Below are 21,455 nucleotides of genomic sequence, written 5' to 3'. Positions count from 1 at the left end.
TACTGACGGCCAATCTAATTTCTTGAGGTCCAAGAATGTCAGAACAGTACAGATATCCCCAAATGTCAGAATAGTACAGATATCCCCCAAATGTCAGAATAGTACAGATATCCCCCAAATGTCAGGACAGGACAGATATCCCCCAAATGTCAGGACAGTACAGATATCCCCCAAGTGACCCCTTTTTGCAGAGTAGACAGTCCGATGTACTTCATAAGAGGCATGGCGAGTTTTTTGAAGTTGTATTTTTTTTGTCCAAATTTTTTGGAAAATTAAAAAATTAAAAAAATTAGTTTCACTATTTTTTTTTTACATATTATCACCAGTGCAGTACAGCGTCATCATATAACTGGCATGGCGGTGATCAGGGACACTGACTGGTGACAGTATGAAAAAAAAAATATTTTTTTATAATTTTTTATTAAATTTTTTTTCTTTTTTTTAAGATTTTTTTTTCATATTTCACTATGACCAAAGTAGTATACTCAGATCTGTCATCGGCCGTGTCCGAGGTACAGGGCTGGTTGCAGATTGCGTCGCTGCGCCGCTCTGCAGGAGCGCAATCTGCGTATGTGCGGTAGGACGCCATGTGGCATCCACCCGGAACGCTGATGACATTTGCCGCCCGCCATTCGGCCATAGGGTGGGCGGCAAATGGTTAAACATGTATTGCAATATGTGTGAACTAAATATCCCTATTTATTGCATAGTCTGCTTGAAAGGGTATATACCAGTGTGCAGAGGGTCCTTCAGAATTTCTAGAGCTACAGTACCTGTGACTTATGTATTTCACTTTACCATGTTGTTGTATGTGCAGGGGTGGACTGACCATTCAAGCACTCGGGCACTGCCCGAGGGCCCGGGGTCAGTAGAGGGCCCCATGTAATGCCCCTGGTACCTTTTCATAGGCTTTTTTGGGTGTGCTTTGAGTGTGGGCAAGGACACAGGGGCCCATGATCCCCTATTGCCCGGGGGCCCCATGAGTTGTCAGTCCGCCCCTGTGTATGTGGTTTTAAATATGCATTTGTTTACTTGCCAAAGAAACGTTTAATTTTTGCATCAATAATTATATTATTTTTAAGTTATTGTGTTGTCAGTGGGTACCAAGATAGTCCATTTGGTTCAGTTTGGGGTAATTCTCCTCTAATTTACATATAGTCATTTTGGATAATGGTACCTCTATCTTCTTCAGTGTAGGTGTAAATACTTTCAAAGGCTTTCCATTCTCCTCTAATTTCCATATAGTCATTTTGGATGATGGTACCTCTATCTTCTTCAGTGTAGGTGTAAATACTTTCAAAGGCTTTCCATTCTCCTCTAATTTCCATATAGTCATTTTGGATGATGGTACCTCTATCTTCTTCTATGTAGGTGTAAATACTTTCAGAAAATGTATATTATATAGGGCGCTCTTGTTGGAGCCCAACCTCTGTAGCTGTAAGATAAAGGTGCCAGATGGATATCAGGGATGGATGGAAGCAGTAACACTGAGGCAGCTCTTCTTAGAGTGGAAGCAAGGCTCTAATGCAGTAACAAGAAAAAGAGAGGAAGGCGCCTCTAAGTGCAGTATTAACAATTTATTAGTAGACAATGGAAAATTTGCACTTACAAAAAAAAACGGTTAAAAAGACTCATCGTGTGGTAATTGGATCCAGATGGGACATCCAGCCGTCCAGCAGCAAGCTATGCCTATAGGATCAGAAAGTAGAGTCCAGGATGTGCCTTCAGACCCCTCTGAAGAAGGAGCCTATTGAGCATGCTCCGAAATGCATTACCGCCCCTTTCACCAGCTACATCTGACTCTGCTCTCCAAGCTTCATTTTTGATGCACAGGCACATCGTGGACTCTACCTCCTGATCCTATAGGCATAGCTTGCTGCTGGACGGCTGGATGTCCCACCTGGATCCAATTACCACACGGTGAGTCTTTTTAACCATTTATCTTGTAAATGCAAATTTTCCATTGTCTACTAATAAATTGTTAATACTGCACTTAGAGGCGCCTTCCTCTCTTTTTCTCATAAATACTTTTAGAGGCTTTCCATTCAATCACAGAAAACAACATGGCCATAGCATTTAAACAGTCTCCTCTGACTGTATTTTAGACTTTGGGTGGGCGATCAGGGGGCTCCTGTTTTTAATGCTTTCCAGCTGCCCATATCAAACAGGCCTTATAGTCTGGTTATTTGACTTCATTAGGTAGGCCTGAAATTATTATTATTATTATTATACAGTATTTATAAAGCGCCAATAGTTCGCTCAGCGCTGTACATTACAAAGGGGGAACATGTGACAGAACAATACCAATACAATGCAAAACATGAGGGGATTGAGGGCCCTGCTCTTTCGAGCTTACAATCTAGTAGGAAATAAATAAATAAATAAGTAAATAAGTGAAGGGCATACTTGACTGGGTAAAGAGGGGAGACATGGGTGGAAAGGGTTAAGGCATGGTTTGTATGTTGCATTTACTGACCAAACTGGTGGAAGCATGGGTATAGGGGGCTTTGGGGAGGCCAGAAATTGGATACCTCATTTGGTGGTCATCGGATGGAGAGAAAATTTTCTGTATGGTTTCTAGGCTTGACATCACAGCAGTCAGGCAGTTGTGGTCTTCAAAGGAAGTAAAAACTGGGAATTAGGGACACTGCAGAGTGCCTTCAAAGATCAGCAATCTTTATTTTATATTTCTGATTGAAAATAATTAATTTGTTATTATTGTTACGTGTTAATAAAAGGGTGCCATGGCCATTTAAAATCCAAATTCTTGTGTGGTCTGGTTTTTGGTGGGTAGGTTAAAAGACTCGGTTTGAGATGGCATAGCTGGTAATTCTATTATGAATGGGGACATCTGTTCGACCTTAAACAATGAGTTAAAGCACAAGGGTAGGTTAAAAAACTAACAAATCTGATTCTCAACCAACCTTTTACCCAATTATTCTCAAACCCAGAAAAGAGTACCAGAATGCACTGTCATGTGATCTTTCTTAGGGTTTATACAAGATGATTAGTTACTGGAAGATGCACCCTGTTCATTCTGCTGGTCCAGCCCGATTTTCTGTTCTATTAACAACTAGGAAGGAGCTTTGGGTTTGGCTTGAACATGAATTTGACTCTAACCCACTCTGTTTGAAGTTCGATGACTGGGCAAACTAGATAGCAATACAAAGCCAGATCACCCTTCTATACCTCCAGATGAGGTAAGTACACAACTTGGAACATGTGTCACCATTGGAAGCTTTCCTTTAGTCTACAGTTTTGGTGATAACGTCAATTCCATCCCCCCCAAAAAATGCCTCTACCCAAATTTAGATCAAAACCAAAATTCACTTATAATCCAGAGATTTTTCCCAGAGTAATTTTTTCTGCTTCTAGATGTTCTCGGTCTGATGGCCAACATCATTCAACCCACTTCCTTCGAGCCCAGGTTGTCCTGGACCCACTCCCAACTTGTGACTGGACAGAGAAAGGAGAAGCAGCACATTGATGAGCCCATCTCTCTTTCACTCTGCTCTCTTCACCTATCAGCATGCTTCTTGTCAGCACATGAACTGATTGGCTCCTTGTGCTAATTTTCCCTTTTACATTCTAGGTATGCTCTACAGGCAGGGATATATTTACCATGATGAAGCAAGGCATTTTCTTTGGGTGGCATTTTTCATGGGGGAGGTGCTGCCCCCTAGAAGAAGGGACGCTAGTTGTTCATGTGCGGTGACATCGCGCTGGTGGCCGGAAATGGATGGGGCTGTGTATGAGGAGGCTCCAAGGGGCACCGGGGCTGAGAGGTAGGTGAAAGAGCAAAGTGAGGGGAGCCGTGGGAGCTGTGGTGATAAGGGAGCCAGGTGAGTGATATAGGCAGCACCAGGGGCGGACTGACCATTTGGAAACTCGGGCACTGCCCGAGGGCCCAGGGTCAGTAGGGGGCCCCATGAGATGCCCCTGGTACCTTTTTCATAGGCTTTTTTGAGTTTGGGCAAGGATACAGGGGCCCCATGATCCCCTATTGCCCAGGGGGCCCCATGAGTTGTCAGTCCGCCCCTGGGCAGCACTGACGGAGCAGAGGACTTTCGGTGGAAATAAAGACATCAAAAAATGGTTTACATCCAGAGAGCTGCGATGGTGAGTCTCCCTCTTTCTCTCCTGGGGTGGGGGGGGGGGGGATTAGCAGCTGATTTTTTGTGTTGCCTATGACAGCACAAAACCTAAAAACTCCCTGCATTGAAAAAATACATTGAATTTAGTAATAATTATTACAGAGCTGCACTAATTGTTGAGTTTTATATCTGACTAGAGTTCAGCTTTAACTGTTGTGTTGTTGTTTTTTTTTTTTTTGTCTTCATATATCAGTTCCAGGACAGTTGGCAGGGGTGTGCAACAACTTGGAAATAGTTGGAAAACAGAAGAGAAAACACGCCAAACTTCAGGATATCACCCAAAAAATCTATTAAAAATAGAACACAGACAAGCCAGGAAATTGCTGCCATCTCCAGAACTACCATTGATCGACATAACAAAATTTGAGGCAATGGGTTTTAAATAAAACAAGCATATTCCAGAACAGTAGCTTGGAATGAGTCCAGAATTACCTTGCTAATGAAGTTACATCAGCATCTTGCTATGGCTTCTTCTTTTACTGCCAGCTGGTGGAAAGTTTGAATGTCACACAAGCGATTATTTCTTTAAAGTTTAGAAACTCAGAGCAGCAAAATTAAAAGGAGAGAAAAACGGCAGTTTTGGGAAAAGAGAAAGAGCGTTATTAAAATGGATTCTTTAATGTTCTAGTTAGGACGCATGGCAGAGCTGCTTGTAGTCCTGTGCTTCCAGGGTTCTGATGGTAAAGTGTGTGGACGCATACAAGGGGTTAGCCCATAATGGACAACCGGCTCAGTGGACTGGACTCCATTATTCACTCTGCCAGGAAATTATTCATTTCATGTAGTAGACTAATAAGAAGCAGACCTAAGGAACACCATTGACTAAGGAACTAAGAAAAACTGCTGACTAAGGAATTAAGAGTAGGACACTAGGACTAAGGAACTAAGGAACACTACTGACTAAGGAACTAAGGAACACTACTGACTAAGGAACTAAGGAACACTACTGACTAAGGAACTAAGGAACATTACTGACTAAGGAACATTACTGACTTAGGAACTAAGGAACACTACTGACTAAGGAACTAAGGAACACTACTGACTAAGGAACTAAGGAACATTACTGACTAAGGAACTAAGGAACATTACTGACTAAGGAACTAAGGAACACTACTGACTAAGGAACTAAGGAACACTACTGACTAAGGAACTAAGGAACACTACTGACTAAGGAACTAAGGAACAATACTGACTAAGGAACTAAGGAACACTACTGACTAAGGAACTAAGGAACAATACTGACTAAGGAACTAAGGAACATTACTGACTAAGGAACTAAGGAACATTACTGACTTAGGAACTAAGGAACACTACTGACTAAGGAACTAAGGAACATTACTGACTAAGGAACTAAGGAACACTACTGACTAAGGAACTAAGGAACACTACTGACTAAGGAACTAAGGAACACTACTGACTAAGGAACTAAGGAACACTACTGACTAAGGAACTAAGGAACACTACTGACTAAGGAACTAAGGAACACTACTGACTAAGGAACTAAGGAACACTACTGACTAAGGAACTAAGGAACATTACTGACTAAGGAACTAAGGAACATTACTGACTTAGGAACTAAGGAACACTACTGACTAAGGAACTAAGGAACATTACTGACTTAGGAACTAAGAGTAAGGAACTAAGGAGCACTATTGACTAAGGAACTAAGGGACACTACTGACTAAGGAACTAAGGAACACTACTGACTAAGGAACTAAGGAACACTACTGACTAAGGAACTAAGGAACACTACTGACTAAGGAACTAAGGAACACTACTGAGTAAGGAACTAAGGAACACTACTGACTTAGGAACTAAGAGTAAGGAACTAAGGAGCACTATTGACTAAGAAACTAAGAAAAAGGAACTAGGACTAAGGAACAAAGAAACACTAATGACTAAGGAACTAAGATTAAGGAACTAGGTCTAAGGACACTATTGACCAAAGAACTAAGAGTAAAGAACTAGGTCTAAGGACACTATTGACCAAAGAACTAAGTGTAAGAAACTAGGTCTAAGGACCCTATTGACCAAAGAACTAAGAGTAAGGAATTAGATCTAAGGACACTTTTGACCAAAGAACTATGAGTAAGGAACTAGGACTAAGGAGCAATGGGGTTGATTGATTAAATGGAAATAGACAGTGCACTTTGCAAAGTGCAGTTGCACTTTGCAAGAGCAGTAAGGAGCACTATTGACTAAGAAACTAAGAAAAAGGAATTAGGACTAAGGAACAAAGAAACACTAATGACTAAGGAACTAAGATTAAGGAACGAGGTTTAAGGACACTATTGACCAAATAACTAAGAGTAAGGAACTAGGACTAAGGAGCAATGGGGTTGATTTATTAAATGGAAACAGACTGTGCACTTTGCAAAGTGCAGTTGCACTCTGCAAAAGCAGTAGCTCCACAGCTTAATAAATAAGCAGAAGCTCTACTGACTTTCATCATCCAATCACGCACAAACCAAAGTGCTTTTTTTAATTTTCCTTGCACGTGGTTGGGTATTCCTTGCAAAGTGAATCTTTATCTCATTTACAAAACTCTGGAGCAATTGCACTTGCAGAGTGCAACTGCACCTTGTATGGTGCACAGTCGAATTGCCTTTAGTAAATCAACCCCATTACTGGCTAAGGAACTAAAAGTAAGAAACTAGGACTAAGGAACACTACTGGCTAAAGAACTTAGAGTAAGGAACTAAGACTAAGGAATTAAAGAACACTATTGACTAAGGAACTGAGAGTACGGAACTAGGACTAAAGAACTAAGGAACACTATTGACCAAACTAAGAGTGAGGGACTAGAACTAAGGAACACTATAGACCAAAGAACTAAGAGTAAGGAACTAGGTCTAAGGACACTATTGACCAAAGAACTATGAGTAAGGAACTAGGACTAAGGAACTAAGGAACACTATTGACCGAAGAGCTAAGAGTAAGGAACTAGGACTAAGGAGCAATGGGGTTGATTGATTAAATGGAAATAGACTGTGCACTTTGCAAAGTGCAGTTCCACTCTGCGAGGGCAGTAGCTCCACAGCTTAATAAATGAGCAGAAGCTCTACTGACTTTCATCATCCAATCACGCACAAACCAAAGTGCTTTTTTTAAACTTTCCCTGCACGTGGTTGGGTATTCCTTGCAAAGTGAATCTTTATCTCATTTACAAAACTCTGGAGCAATTGCACTTGCAGAGTGTATCTGCACCTTGTATGGTGCACAGTCGAATTGCCTTTAGTAAATCAACCCCATTACTGGCTAAGGAACTAAAAGTAAGGAACTAGGACTAAGGGACACTACTGGCTAAAGAACTTAGAGTAAGGAACTAAGACTAAGGAATTAAAGAACACTATTGACTAAGGAACAGAGAGTACGGAACTAGGACTAAGGAACTAAGGAACACTATTAACCAAACTAAGAGTAAGGAACTAGGACTAAGGAACACTATAGACCAAAGAACTAAGAGTAAGGAACTAGGTCTATGGACACTATTGACCAAAGAACTAAGAGTAAGGAACTAGGTCTATGGACACTATTGACCAAAGAACTAAGAGTAAGGAACTAGGTCTATGGACACTATTGACCAAAGAACTAAGAGTAAGGAACTAGGTCTAAGGACACTATTGACCAAAGAACTATTATTATTATTATTATTATTATTATTACATCGAGTTTATATAGCGCCAAAGGGTTTGCTCAGCGCTGTACAATAGGGGGGACAATACATGGCACAGTACAACAAAGACAGACAGCGTACGAGGGGTAAGAGGGCCCTACTCTTTCAAGCTTACAATCTAGGAGGGAGGGGAACTAAGAGTAAGGAACTAGGTCTAAGGACACTATTGACCAAAGAACTATGAGTAAGGAACTAGGTCTAAGGAGCAATGGGGTTGATTGATTAAATGGAAATAGACTGTGCACTTTGCAAAGTGCAATTGCACTCTGCAAGAGCAGTAGCTCCACCGCTTAATAAATGAGCAGAAGCTCTACTGACTTTCACTACTGGCTAAAGAACTTAGAGTAAGGAACTAAGACTAAGGAATTAAAGAACACTATTGACTAAGGAACTGAGAGTACGGAACTAGGACTAAGGAACTAAGGAACACTATTGACCAAACTAAGAGTAAGGAACTAGGTCTAAGGAACACTATAGACCAAATAACTAAGAGTAAGGAACTAGGTCTAAGGACACTATTGACAAAATAGCTAAGAGTAAGGAACTAGGTCTAAGGACACTATTGACCAAAGAACTAAGAGTAAGGAACTAGGTCTAAGGACACTATTGACCAAAGAACTAAAAGTAAGGAACTAGGTCTAAGGACAGTATTGACCAAAGAACTATGAGTAAGGAATAGGAACTAAGAAACACCATTAGAAGAAAGCATACAGGTGACGCAAACACCTATCGCATTATCCAAGGTTTGTTAAAAAATATATAAAAGGACAAAAAACATACTCACAAACAGCTGATATAGCTCTGAGGAAACGGATACGTCCCGGAAACGCGTCAGAGGCCATCAGTCAGACATTCTGCCATCATTGCGGCCATCTGTCAGGGCTCCCGGATATGACCAGAGGTGTGTGACTGACGCAGGGAAATGCAGACTTCAGATATGTTATAAACAATGTAATTTATTAACACTAACCATACAAACATAAACGCAGTGCAATACTAAAACATAACACAGTGCAAACAAACCAACCAACCACCCACAGATAACAGTACATACAATGCAAGCGTCGTCAGGCAGGCCGGTCAATATCAGTCGGGCAGGTAGGTACAGGGGGAGCAAGCGGAGAATGGTCGGGGTCACAGGCCAGGTTCAGCAGGTAGCGGGCAGCGTGGTACAGAGGGTCAGGCAGAGGAGAATGGTCAGACAAGCCAGGGATCAGAGCAGGGTCAGCAGAGAATCAGACAGGAACAGAGAGCAGGAACAGGATACAGGGCCCAAGAGAAACACAACACCAAGGCAGAGTCTGCAGGTCTGAATGTCCCTTAAATACACCAGTATAATTAGTTCCAGGTGTTTGACTGGCTGCAAGGTTGAGTCTCTGATTGCTGGGAGCACCCGCTGGCCAGCCCTGGTACTGCAGCTCATAAGGCAGCTGAGTCCCACTATTGCTGGCCAGTCCATTCCTGACAGTACCCCCCCCCCTCAAGGAGCGGCCTCAGGACGCTCCAAACAGTCCTAGCTGGGCAAAATGTTCCACCGCCCGGGTCTGGTAACTGGCGGGATATCAAAGACAGGCACACTGGGCAGGACTCCGGGCAGCGGCACACCGGGCAGAGGCACATCGGGCAGGACTCCGGGCAGAGGCACATCGGGCTGGACTCCGGGCAGAGGCACATCGGGCTGGACTCCGGGCAGAGGCACATCGGGCTGGACTCCGGGCAGAGGCACAACGGGCTGGACTCCGGGCAGAGGCACTCCGGGCAGCGGCACACCGGGCAGAGGCACATCGGGCTGGACTCCGGGCAGAGGCACATCGGGCAGAGGCACACCGGGCAGAGGCACACCGGGCTGGACTCCGGGCAGAGGCACATCGGGCTGGACTCCGGGCAGAGGCATTCCGGGCAGCGGCACACCGGGCAGAGGCACATCGGGCTGGACTCCGGGCAGAGGCACATCGGGCTGGACTCCGGGCAGAGGCACATCGGGCAGAGGCACACCGGGCAGAGGCACACCGGGCTGGACTCCGGGTAGAGGCACATCGGGCAGGACTCCGGGCAGAGGCACATCGGGCAGGACTCCGGGCAGAGGCACATCGGGCAGGACTCCGGGCAGAGGCACATCGGGCTGGACTCCGGGCAGAGGCACAGCGGGCAGAGGCACACCGGGCAGAGGCACACCGGGCAGAGGCACATCGGGCCGGACTCCGGGCAGAGGCACATTGGATTACCAGGCGAAGCAGCAGGCAGCGGGCCACCAGGCGGAGCAGCAGGCACCGGGCCCCCGGGCGGAGCAGCAGGCCCCGGGCCCCCGGGCGGAGCAGCAGGCACCGGGCCCCCGGGCGGGGCAACAGGCACCGGGCCCCCGGGCGGGGCGACCGGCATCGGGTCCCCAGGCGGGGCGACCGGCATCGGGCCCCCAGGCGGAGCGGCGGGCGCCGGGCCCCCAGGAGGGGCGACAGGCGTCGGGCCCCCAGGCGGGGTGACAGGCGTCGGGCCCCCAGGCGGGGCGACAGGCATCGGGCCCTCAGGCGGGGCGACAGGCATTGGGCCCCCAGGCGGAGCAGCGGGCGCTGGGCCCCCAGGAGGGGCGACAGGCGCCGGACCCCCAGGCGGAGCGACAGGTCTTGGGCCCTCAGGAGGAGCGGCGGGCGCCGGACCCCCAGGCGGAGCGACAGGTCTCGGGCCCTCAGGCGGAGCGGCAGGCGCCGGACCCCCAGGCGGAGCGACAGGTCTCGGGCCCTCAGGCGGAGCGGTGGGTGCCGGACCCCCAGGCGGAGCGACAGGTCTCGGGCCCTCAGGCGGAGCGGCGGGCGCCGGACCCCCAGGTGGAGCGACAGGTCTCGAGCCCTCAGGCGGAGCGACAGGTCTCAGGCCCCCAGGCGGGGCGGCGGGTGCCAGACCCCCAGGCGGAGTGACAGGTCTCGGGCCCCCAGGCGAAGCGGCGGGCACCGAGTCACCAGGCACGACAGTGGGCTCCGAGTCAACTGGCATGACCGCTGGCACTGGGTCAGACATTGGATCGTCTGGCTGGACAGCGGGCATCGGGTCACCAGGCATCAGGTCATTTGGCTCGACAGCGGGCACCGCGTCATCTGGCAAGGCAGTGGGCTCCGAGTCAACTGGCATGACCGCGGGCACTGGGGCAGACATTGAATCGTCTGGCTGGACAGCGGGCATCGGGTCACCAGGCATCAGGTCATTTGGCTCGACAGCGGGCACCGCGTCATCTGGCAAGGCAGTGGGCTCCGAGTCAACAGGCACGACAGTGGGCACCGGGTCATCAGGTACCGGATTGTCTGGCTTGACAGCGGGCATCGGGTCACCAGGTATGACAGCGGGCACTGGGTCACCAGGCATCAGGTAATTTGGCTCAACAGCGGGCACCGTGTCATCTGGCAGGCAGTGGGCTCCGAGTCAACTGGTATGACCGCGGGCACTGGGTCAGACATTGGATCGTCGGGACTGGACAGCGGGCATCGGGTCACCAGGCATCAGGTCATTTGGCTCGACAGCGGGCACCGCGTCATCTGGCAAGGCAGTGGGCTCCGAGTCAACAGGCACGACAGTGGGCACCGGGTCATCAGGTACCGGATTGTCTGGCTTGACAGCGGGCATCGGGTCACCAGGTATGACAGCGGGCACTGGGTCACCAGGCATCAGGTCATCTGGCAAGGCAGTGGGCACCGGATCACCAGGCATTGGATCGTCTGGCTGGATCAGTTCATCATGCTGGGTAGAGGCATCAGGCTGAATGCCGGCGTCCGGCTGAGTAGAGGCTTCAGGCTGAGTAGAGGCTTCAGGCCGAGTAGAGGCTTCAGGCCGAGTAGAGGCATCAGGCCGAGTAGAGGCATCAGTCTGCGTACAGGCATCAGGCTGAGTAGAGGCATCAGGCTGAGTAGAGGATTCAGGCTGAGTAGAGGCATCAGGCTGCGTACAGGCATCAGGCTGAGTAGAGGCATCAGGCTGAGTAGAGGATTCAGGCTGAGTAGAGGCTTCAGGCTGAACCACGGAAGGCAGGTTCACCGGTTTGGATACTGGCAGGATGGTATTGGTTGGAAAGAATTTTCGCTTTTTTCTGGTTTTAACTCCTGGAGCACTGCAAGTAAACGCAGGTCTGCAAACGAATGGAGCAGCTGGAGACAGAGAAGAGCTGGAGGATGGAACAGGAGAGGGAGCAGTTGCTACAGAGGACTTTTTTACAGGGTTAAAGGCAGGATAGGTGCAGCGAGTGGGAACAGGGTACTGACATGCGGTAGATAGCAGGGCAGGAGGAGCTGTTGGGAATGCAGGAATAGAGCTTTGAGGAAATAGATTAGAAGCAGGACTGGGTCTTTGTAAGCTGACTGAGGCTGGGTGCAACAAGTCTGTCCATGTCTGCAGTATGGGTTGAACAAAGCTGAGCTTACACAAAGCCTGTCTGACCAATGACTGCACTGCGTTTATACAATCTCTTAGTACCTGTGGTGAACATGTGGAATAACGCTCCAGAAAGTAACCCACATCATCCTCTAATAACCATACCAGGGACTCTACCTGGTCTGCACTAAATGGTGGCAAAAATTCATCCCTGCATTCGGGGGTACCAGATGAAACCAACTCAGCACAAACCTCAATCAAAGGCTGCACCTCAGAGAACTCTGTGCCCTGATCTACTAGAACATGAGCGATCCGTATACATTCTAGCAGTTCATCCCGGGTATACTCCTTCAGAGTCTGATATGCATACTCCCTGTCATCAAACACTAGCAGAGATAAATACGCAACCTCATCCAGATCCATCCTTCCCATCAACAAGCCAAGATGGCTTCCCTGTGCAGCCACTTCTGGTCAGGATTGGCCTTGGTGTAATGTCAGGGCTCCCGGGTATGACCAGAGGTGTGTGACTGACGCAGGGAAACGCAGACTTCAGATATGTTATAAACAATGTAATTTATTAACACTAACCATACAAACATAAACGCAGTGCAATACTAAAACATAACACAGTGCAAACAAACCAACGAACCACCCACAGATAACAGTACATACAATGCAAGCGTCGTCAGGCAGGCCGGTCAATATCAGTCGGCAGGTAGGTACAGGGGGAGCAAGCGGAGAATGGTCGGGGTCACAGGCCAGGTTCAGCAGGTAGCGGGCAGCGTGGTACAGAGGGTCAGGCAGAGGAGAATGATCAGACAAGCCAGGGATCAGAGCAGGGTCAGCAGAGAATCAGACAGGAACAGAGAGCAGGAACAGGATACAGGGCCCAAGAGAAACACAACACCAAGGCAGAGTCTGCAGGTCTGAATGTCCCTTAAATACACCAGTATAATTAGTTCCAGGTGTTTGACTGGCTGCAAGGTTGAGTCTCTGATTGCTGGGAGCACCCGCTGGCCAGCCCTGGTACTGCAGCTCATAAGGCAGCTGAGTCCCACTATTGCTGGCCAGTCCATTCCTGACACCATCTCTGTGACCTTACAGGCTTTATATACACGCTATGTTTGCAAGTATGTTTTTGTTCTTTTATATCTTTTTTAATAAACCTTGGATAATGCGCTAGGTGTTTGCACCACCTGTATGCTTTCTTCCAGTTTGTTGATCTCCCCATCTGAGGAGGGCTGCATCTCTGGAACTTTATCCAAAGGTCATTCACATACCTGATCCCCAGGCTTATCCTTGGTATTTGATCCTTCGAGGTGCTGAAGAGTTAACACTTTTGTAAGAAACACTGTTGACTAAGAAACTAAGAGTAAGGATCTAGGACTAAGGAACTAAGGAGCACTGCTGACTAAAGAATTAAGAATAAGACACTAGGACTAAAGAACTAAGGAACAACTAAAGAACTAAGAGTAAGGAACTAGGACTAAGGAACTAAGGAACGCTATTGACTATGGAACTAAAAGGAACTAGGACTAAGGAACTAAGGAACACTATTGCCTAAGGAACTAAGAGTAAGGAACTAGGACTAAGGAACGCTATTGACTATGGAACTAAGAGTAAGGAACTAGGACTAAGGAACGCTATTGACTATGGAACCAAGAGTAAGGAACTAGGACTAAGGAACTCAGGAACGCTATTGCCTAAGGAACTAAGAGTAAGTAACTAGGACTAAGGAACTAAGGAACACTATTGCCTAAGGAACTAAGAGTAAAGAACTAGGACTAAGGAACTAAGGAACACTATTGCCTAAGGAACTAAGAGTAAGGAGCTAAGACTAAGGAACTAAGGAACGCTATTGACTATGGAACTAAGAGTAAGGAACTAGGACTAAGGAACGCTATTGACTATGGAACCAAGAGTAAGGAACTAGGACTAAGGAACTCAGGAACGCTATTGACTATGGAACTAAAAGGAACTAGGACTAAGGAACTAAGGAACACTATTGCCTAAGGAACTAAGAGTAAGTAACTAGGACTAAGGAACTAAGGAACGCTATTGCCTAAGGAACTAAGAGTAAGGAACTAGGACTAAGGAACTAAGGAACACTATTGCCTAAGGAACTAAGAGTAAGGAGCTAAGACTAAGGAACTAAGGGGCACTGCTGACTAAAGAATTAAGAATAAGACACTAGGACTAAAGAACTAAGGAACACTACTGACTAAAGAACTAAAGAACTAAGAGTAAGGAACTAGGACTTAGAAACTAAAGAACACTATTAACCAAAGAACTAAGAGTAAGGAACTAGGACTTAGAAACTAAAGAACACTATTAACCAAAGAACTAAGAGTAAGGAACTAGGACTAAGGAACACTATTGACTAAGGAACTACGACTAAGGAACTAAGGAACACTATTGACCAAAGAACTAAGAGAAAGGAACTAGGACTAAGGAACTAGGACTAAGGAACGCTATTGACTAAGGAACTAAGAGTAAGGAACTATGACTAAGGAACTAAAGAATACTATTAACCAAAGAACTAAGAGTAAGGAACTAGGACTAAGGAACACTATTGACTAAGGAACTAAGAGTAAGGAACTAGGACTAAGGAACGCTATTGACTAAGAAACTAAGAGTAAGGAACTAGGGGGCACTACTGACTAAGGAATTAAGAGTAAGACACTAGGACTAAGAACTAGGAGCAAGAGTAGCAATGCTGCAGTGATCCCACTTCAGAAGGAAGAGCATAGTTACTCTATAACAGGAAGTGCCTATCCAATGGTTCTACTGGCAGGATAAACAGGTGTTTGCATAATGTTCCAGGGGGAGAAAAAGAGATCCCAGTCAGACTGGAAGAGGGAAGCCTAAATCACCTCTGTGATATTCTTGTCTGAGCAAAGTTATATTTATTATACAGGATTTATTTAGCTCCAACAGTTTGCGCAGCGCTTTACAAAGGCAGACATTACAGTTACAATACAATTTGGTACAAGAGGAAACAGAGGACCCGACTTGTTAGAGCTTACAAAGTTCTACTTCAAATGAACCTTGCAGTACAATAGAATGCCTGACCATCTCCCACTTTAAAAATATGACTGGTAGCATTTAGAAAATATACCTAAAAATAAAAAAGTTTAATTTCTTATACTTTTTTGCAAACAAATTATAAATCAGCTTCCAAAAAAAGGTGCTATTACCTAGTGATCACTGCCCACTGGCTGCAAGTGCTAAATATTATTTTTATATAATTAAGGTGATAAAAAATATATAAATTGTATTCTTAGTTCTGGACTACAGCTGATTCTGAAATATTGATGATGTTAGATTTGGACTAAATTGCATCAGTTGTGATGTTGCAAGCTGAATCTGAATCTCAGTGTTATATTGGCACTGGGAAATCCCAAAAGGCTTCTATAGTAAAATAAATAAACCTCCTGGGAATAATTTACAAAAATTTTGCAAATTTTGCCTAAATTTTAAAGTTTGCAAAATTTGTGGCAAACCTCTTTGAATTTTTTAGAAATTCGCTCATCTCTTTTCTGGATCTGAGTGAAAGAAATATATAGGTACATTTACTTGAAATTCCGTTTAGGGTAACTAATCAAGCTATATGGAAGAATGGTAATATACTGGTTTTAGAAATCACATATGCACACAATCCAGGTGGAAGTCTCCAAGAAAATTTGCAAATTTTGTGGCAAACCTCATTGAATTTTTTAGAAATTCACTCATCTCTTTTCTGGATCTGAGTGAAAAAAAAAATATATATAAGTACATTTACTTGAAATTCCCTTTAGGGTAGCCAATCAAGCTATGTGGAAGAATGGCAATAGACTGGTTTTAGAAATCACATATGCACACAATTCAGGTGGAAGTCTCCAAGAAAATTTGCAAACTTTGTGGCAAACCTCATTGAATTTTTTAGAAATTCGCTAATCTCTTTTCTGGATCTGAGTGGAAAAAAATATATATAAGTACATTTACTTGAAATTCCCTTTAGGGTAGCCAATCAAGCTATATGGAAGAATGGTAATATACTGGTTTTAGAAATCACATATGCACACAATCCAGGTGGAAGTCTCCAAGAAAATTTGCTAATTTTGTGGCAAACCTTATTGAATTTTTTAGAAATTCTTGAATTTTTTAGAAATTCGCTCATCTCTTTTCTGGATCTGAGTGAAAAAAAAAAATATATAAGTACATTTACTTGAAATTCCTTTTAGGGTAGCCAATCAAGCTATGTGGAAGAATGGCAATAGACTGGTTTTAGAAATCACATATGCACACAATTCAGGTGGAAGTCTCCAAGAAAATTTGCAAACTTTGTGGCAAACCTCATTGAATTTTTTTAGAAATTCGCTCATCTCTTTTCTGGATCTGAGTGAAAGAAATATATAGGTACATTTACTTGAAATTCCGTTTAGGGTAACTAATCAAGCTATATGGAAGAATGGTAATATACTGGTTTTAGAAATCACATATGCACACAATCCAGGTGGAAGTCTCCAAGAAAATTTGCAAATTTTGTGGCAAACCTCATTGAATTATTTAGAAATTCACTCATCTCTTTTCTGGATCTGAGTGAAAAAAAAAATATATATAAGTACATTTACTTGAAATTCCCTTTAGGGTAGCCAATCAAGCTATGTGGAAGAATGGCAATAGACTGGTTTTAGAAATCACATATGCACACAATTCAGGTGGAAGTCTCCAAGAAAATTTGCAAACTTTGTGGCAAACCTCATTGAATTTTTTAGAAATTCGCTAATCTCTTTTCTGGATCTGAGTGGAAAAAAATATATATAAGTACATTTACTTGAAATTCCCTTTAGGGTAGCCAATCAAGCTATATGGAAGAATGGTAATATACTGGTTTTAGAAATCACATATGCACACAATCCAGGTGGAAGTCTCCAAGAAAATTTGCTAATTTTGTGGCAAACCTTATTGAATTTTTTAGAAATTCTTGAATTTTTTAGAAATTCGCTCATCTCTTTTCTGGATCTGAGTGAAAAAAAAAAATATATAAGTACATTTACTTGAAATTCCCTTTAGGGTAGCCAATCAAGCTATGTGGAAGAATGGCAATAGACTGGTTTTAGAAATCACATATGCACACAATTCAGGTGGAAGTCTCCAAGAAAATTTGCAAACTTTGTGGCAAACCTCATTGAATTTTTTTAGAAATTCGCTCATCTCTTTTCTGGATCTGAGTGAAAAAAAATATATATAAGTACATTTACTTGAAATTCCCTTTAGGCCAGCTAATCAAGCTATATGGAAGAATGGTAATATACTGGTTTTAGAAATCACATATGCACACAATCCAGGTGGAAGTCTCTGAGAAAATGTGAAAAATTTTGTGGCAAACCTCATTGAATTTTTTAGAAATTCGATCATCTCTTTTCTAGATCTGAGTGAAAAAAATATATAGGTACATTTACTTGAAATTCCCTTTAGGGTAGCTAATCAAGCTATATGGAAGAATGGTAATATACTAGTTTTAGAAGTCACATATGCACACAATCCAGGTGGAAGTCTCCAAGAAAATTTGCACATTTTGTGGCAGACCTCATTGAATTTTTTAGAAATTCGCTAAGCTCTTTTCTGGATCTGAGTGAAAAAAATATATAAGTCCATTTACTTGAAATATCCTTTAGGGTAGCCAGCCAAGCTATATGGAAGGATGGTAATATACTGGTTTTAGAAATCACATATGCACACAATCCAGTTGGAAGTCTCCAAGAAAATTTGAAAATTTTGTGGCAAACCTCATTGAATTTTTTAGAAATTCGCTCATCTCTTTTCTGGATCTGAGTGAAAAAAAAAATGTAGGTACATTTACTTGAAATTCCCTTTAGGGTAGCCAATCAAGCTATATGGAGGAATGGTAATATACTGGTTTTAGAAATCACATATGCACACAATCCTGGTGGAAGGTTTGCCACAAAATTTGCAAATTTTGTGGCAAACCTCATTGAATTTTTTAGAAATTCACTCATCTCTTTTCTGGATCTGAGTGAAAAAAAAAATATATATAAGTACATTTACTTGAAATTCCCTTTAGGGTAGCCAATCAAGCTATATGGAAGAATGGTAATAGACTGGTTTTAGAAATCACATATGCACACAATTCAGGTGGAAGTTTCCAAGAAAATTTGCAAATTTTGTGGCAAACCTTATTGAATTTTTTAGAAATTCTTGAATTTTTTAGAAATTCGCTCATCTCTTTTCTGGATCTGAGTGAAAAAAAAAATATATAAGTACATTTACTTGAAATTCCCTTTAGGATAGCCAATCAATCTATATGGAAGAATGGTAATATACTGGTTTTAGAAATCACATATGCACACAATCCAGGTGGAAGTCTCCGAGAAAATTTGCAACTTTTGTGGCAAACCTCATTGAATTTTTTAGAAATTCGCTCATCTCTTTTCTGGATCTGAGTGAAAAAAAAAAAAATAAGTATATTTACTTGAAATTTCCTTTAGGGCAGCTAATCAAGCTATATGGAAGGATGGTAATATACTGGTTTTAGAAATTGCATATGCACACAATTCAGGTGGAAGTCTCCAAGAAATTTTGCAAATTTTGTGGCAAACCTTATTGAATTTTTTAGAAATTCTTGAATTTTTTAGAAATTCGCTCATCTCTTTTCTGGATCTGAGTGAAAAAAAAATATATTTAAGTACATTTACTTGAAATTCCCTTTAGGGTAGCTAATCAAGCTATATGGAAGAATGGTAATATACTGGTTTTAGAAATCACATATGCACACAATCCAGGTGGAAGTCTCCGAGAAAATTTGAAAATTTTGTGGCAAACCTCATTGAATTTTTTAGAAATTCGCTCATCTCTTTTCTGGATCTGAGTGAAAAAAAATATGTAGGTACATTTACTTGAAATTCCCTTTAGGGTAGCCAATCAAGCTATATGGAGGAATGGTAATATACTGGTTTTAGAAATCACATATGCACACAATCCTGGTGGAAGTCTCCGAGAAAATTTGCAAATTTTGTGGCAAACCTCTTTGAATTGTTTAGAAATTTGCTCATCTCTTTTCTGGATCTGAGTGAAAAAAAAAAATAAGTATATTTACTTGAAATTTCCTTTAGGGCATTAGAAATTGCATATGCACACAATTCAGGTGGAAGTCTCCAAGAAATTTTGCAAATTTTGTGGCAAACCTTATTGAATTTTTTAGAAATTCTTGAATTTTTTAGAAATTCGCTCATCTCTTTTCTGGATCTGAGTGAAAAAAAAAATTATATAAGTACATTTACTTGAAATTTCCTTTAGGGCAGCTAATCAAGCTATATGGAAGAATGGTAATATACTGGTTTTAGAAATCACATATGCACACAATCCAGTTGGAAGTCTCCAAGAAAATTTGCAAATTTTGTGGCAAACCTCATTGAATTTTTTAGAAATTCGCTCATCTCTTTTCTGGATCTGAGTGAAAAAAAAAATATATAAGTACATTTACTTGAAATTCCCTTTAGAGTAGCCAATCAATGGAAGAATGGTAATATACTGGTTTTAGAAATGACATATGCCCACAATTTAGGTTGAAGTCTCCAAGAAAATTTGCAAATCGTGTGGCAAACCTCATTGAATTTTTTAGAAATTCGCTAATCTCTTTTCTAGATCTGAGTGAAAAAAAAATATATATAAGTACATTTACTTGAAATTCCCTTTATTGTAGCCAATCAAGATATGGAAGAATGGTAATATACTGGTTTTAGAAATTGCATATGTCCACAATTCAGGTGGAAGTCTCCAAGAAAATATGCAAACTTTGTGGCAAACCTCATTGAATTTTATTTTAGAAATTCGCTCATCTCTTTTATGGATCTGAGTGAAAAAAAATATATAGGTACATTTACTTGAAATTCCCTTTAGGGTAGCCAATCAAGCTATATGGAAGAATGGTAATATACTGGTTTTAGAAATCACATATGCACACAATCCAGGTGGAAGTCTCCAAGAAAATGTTTGATTTAGTCCCTTCTTTATAGCAGTTCTCCAGATATTGTGCCTTGTCATTATTTACCATGCTGTGAGTCACCTTGTATTATGCAAGCAGATGCAAAATAAGTTATGAAATGCAAGCAAAGCTTTTCGAAGACATGAAAATCACTTCAACTCTAACCTCGAGCAAGCCATGTCATCCAATTTATGGCAAGATTGGCCTTAATGAACTATCAAAGCATTACACTCACAGGTGTGGGAAGCACGCAAATGAACCAGCCTCTTCAAATACTGGAAAACGTTAAGACTTTGCGATACAGTCATTTATTTTGTTCTTTCCGTAGTTTGCTCACAAATTTTTATCATTTTATTATTATGTTATCATTTATTTATTATTGGCTGTGTCCAGTTTTCTCCGCTCTGTCACCCGCTACCATTTCTTTAAGAAAAAAAGGGGGGGGGAGAGTTGAAGACTTAGTAATGGGAATATGAGGACTGGTTTCTAGAAAATGGAAAAGCAATATTAAAAATAAAATAGTTTATTGTATAAATTTTACCTGCCTCTGTTCCTGAAAGCAGACCAAGGGTCAGATATATTTTTCATGTTAAGTGCATGCATCCAAAGTAAGAGTCACACCTAATGATTTGTATTACCTCTCACAAATAGCACAGTACTTTCCCTGGCAATCTTTTCATCTTCCTTTCTCCCCAGGAGGACAGCACTAGGGCTGACTGACCATTTGGAAACTCAGGCACTGCCCGAGGGCCCGGGGTCAGTAGGGGGCTCCATGAGATGCCCCTGGTACCTTTTTCATAGGCTTTTTTGAGTTTGGGCAAGGACACAGGGGCCCCATGATCCCCTATTGCCCGGAGGCCCCATGAGTTGTCAGTCCGCCACTGGACAGCACCATCTTTGTTTAAATGTCATTTGGCATTTACTTCCAGGATGAAGACATAGGCCCAGGGATGATTCTATCAGATTATAAATCCCAAAACCCCTTCAGTAGTCTGTATGTTTTGGGATGCGTACATAGAGGTTTTTTCACACAGCTTACGCTCTTGCTGCAATCTCTTATTTTGTATCTTGTAATACAATTACAGTGTAAAATCCCTATAGATCAGGGGTCCCAAAACTTTCCAAACAAAAGGGCCAGTTTACTGTCCATCAAACTTTACAGGGGAAGGATTGTGGCCAGTGGGGGGGTAGAAAAAGTGCCAAGCCCGTCATCAGTGATAGCAAACAATGCCTCAGGCATAGTGTTCAGTTACATAGTGACTGCAGTCAGTAGGATGAGGAATAG

Source organism: Staurois parvus, unplaced genomic scaffold (genome assembly GCF_062004578.1).
Source record: "Staurois parvus isolate SC_StPar_1 unplaced genomic scaffold, SC_StPar_1.0 ptg001044l, whole genome shotgun sequence".
Lineage (NCBI taxonomy): Eukaryota > Metazoa > Chordata > Amphibia > Anura > Ranidae > Staurois > Staurois parvus.
The sequence above is the reverse complement of the archived record's forward strand: the minus strand, read 5'-3'. Positions refer to the sequence as shown.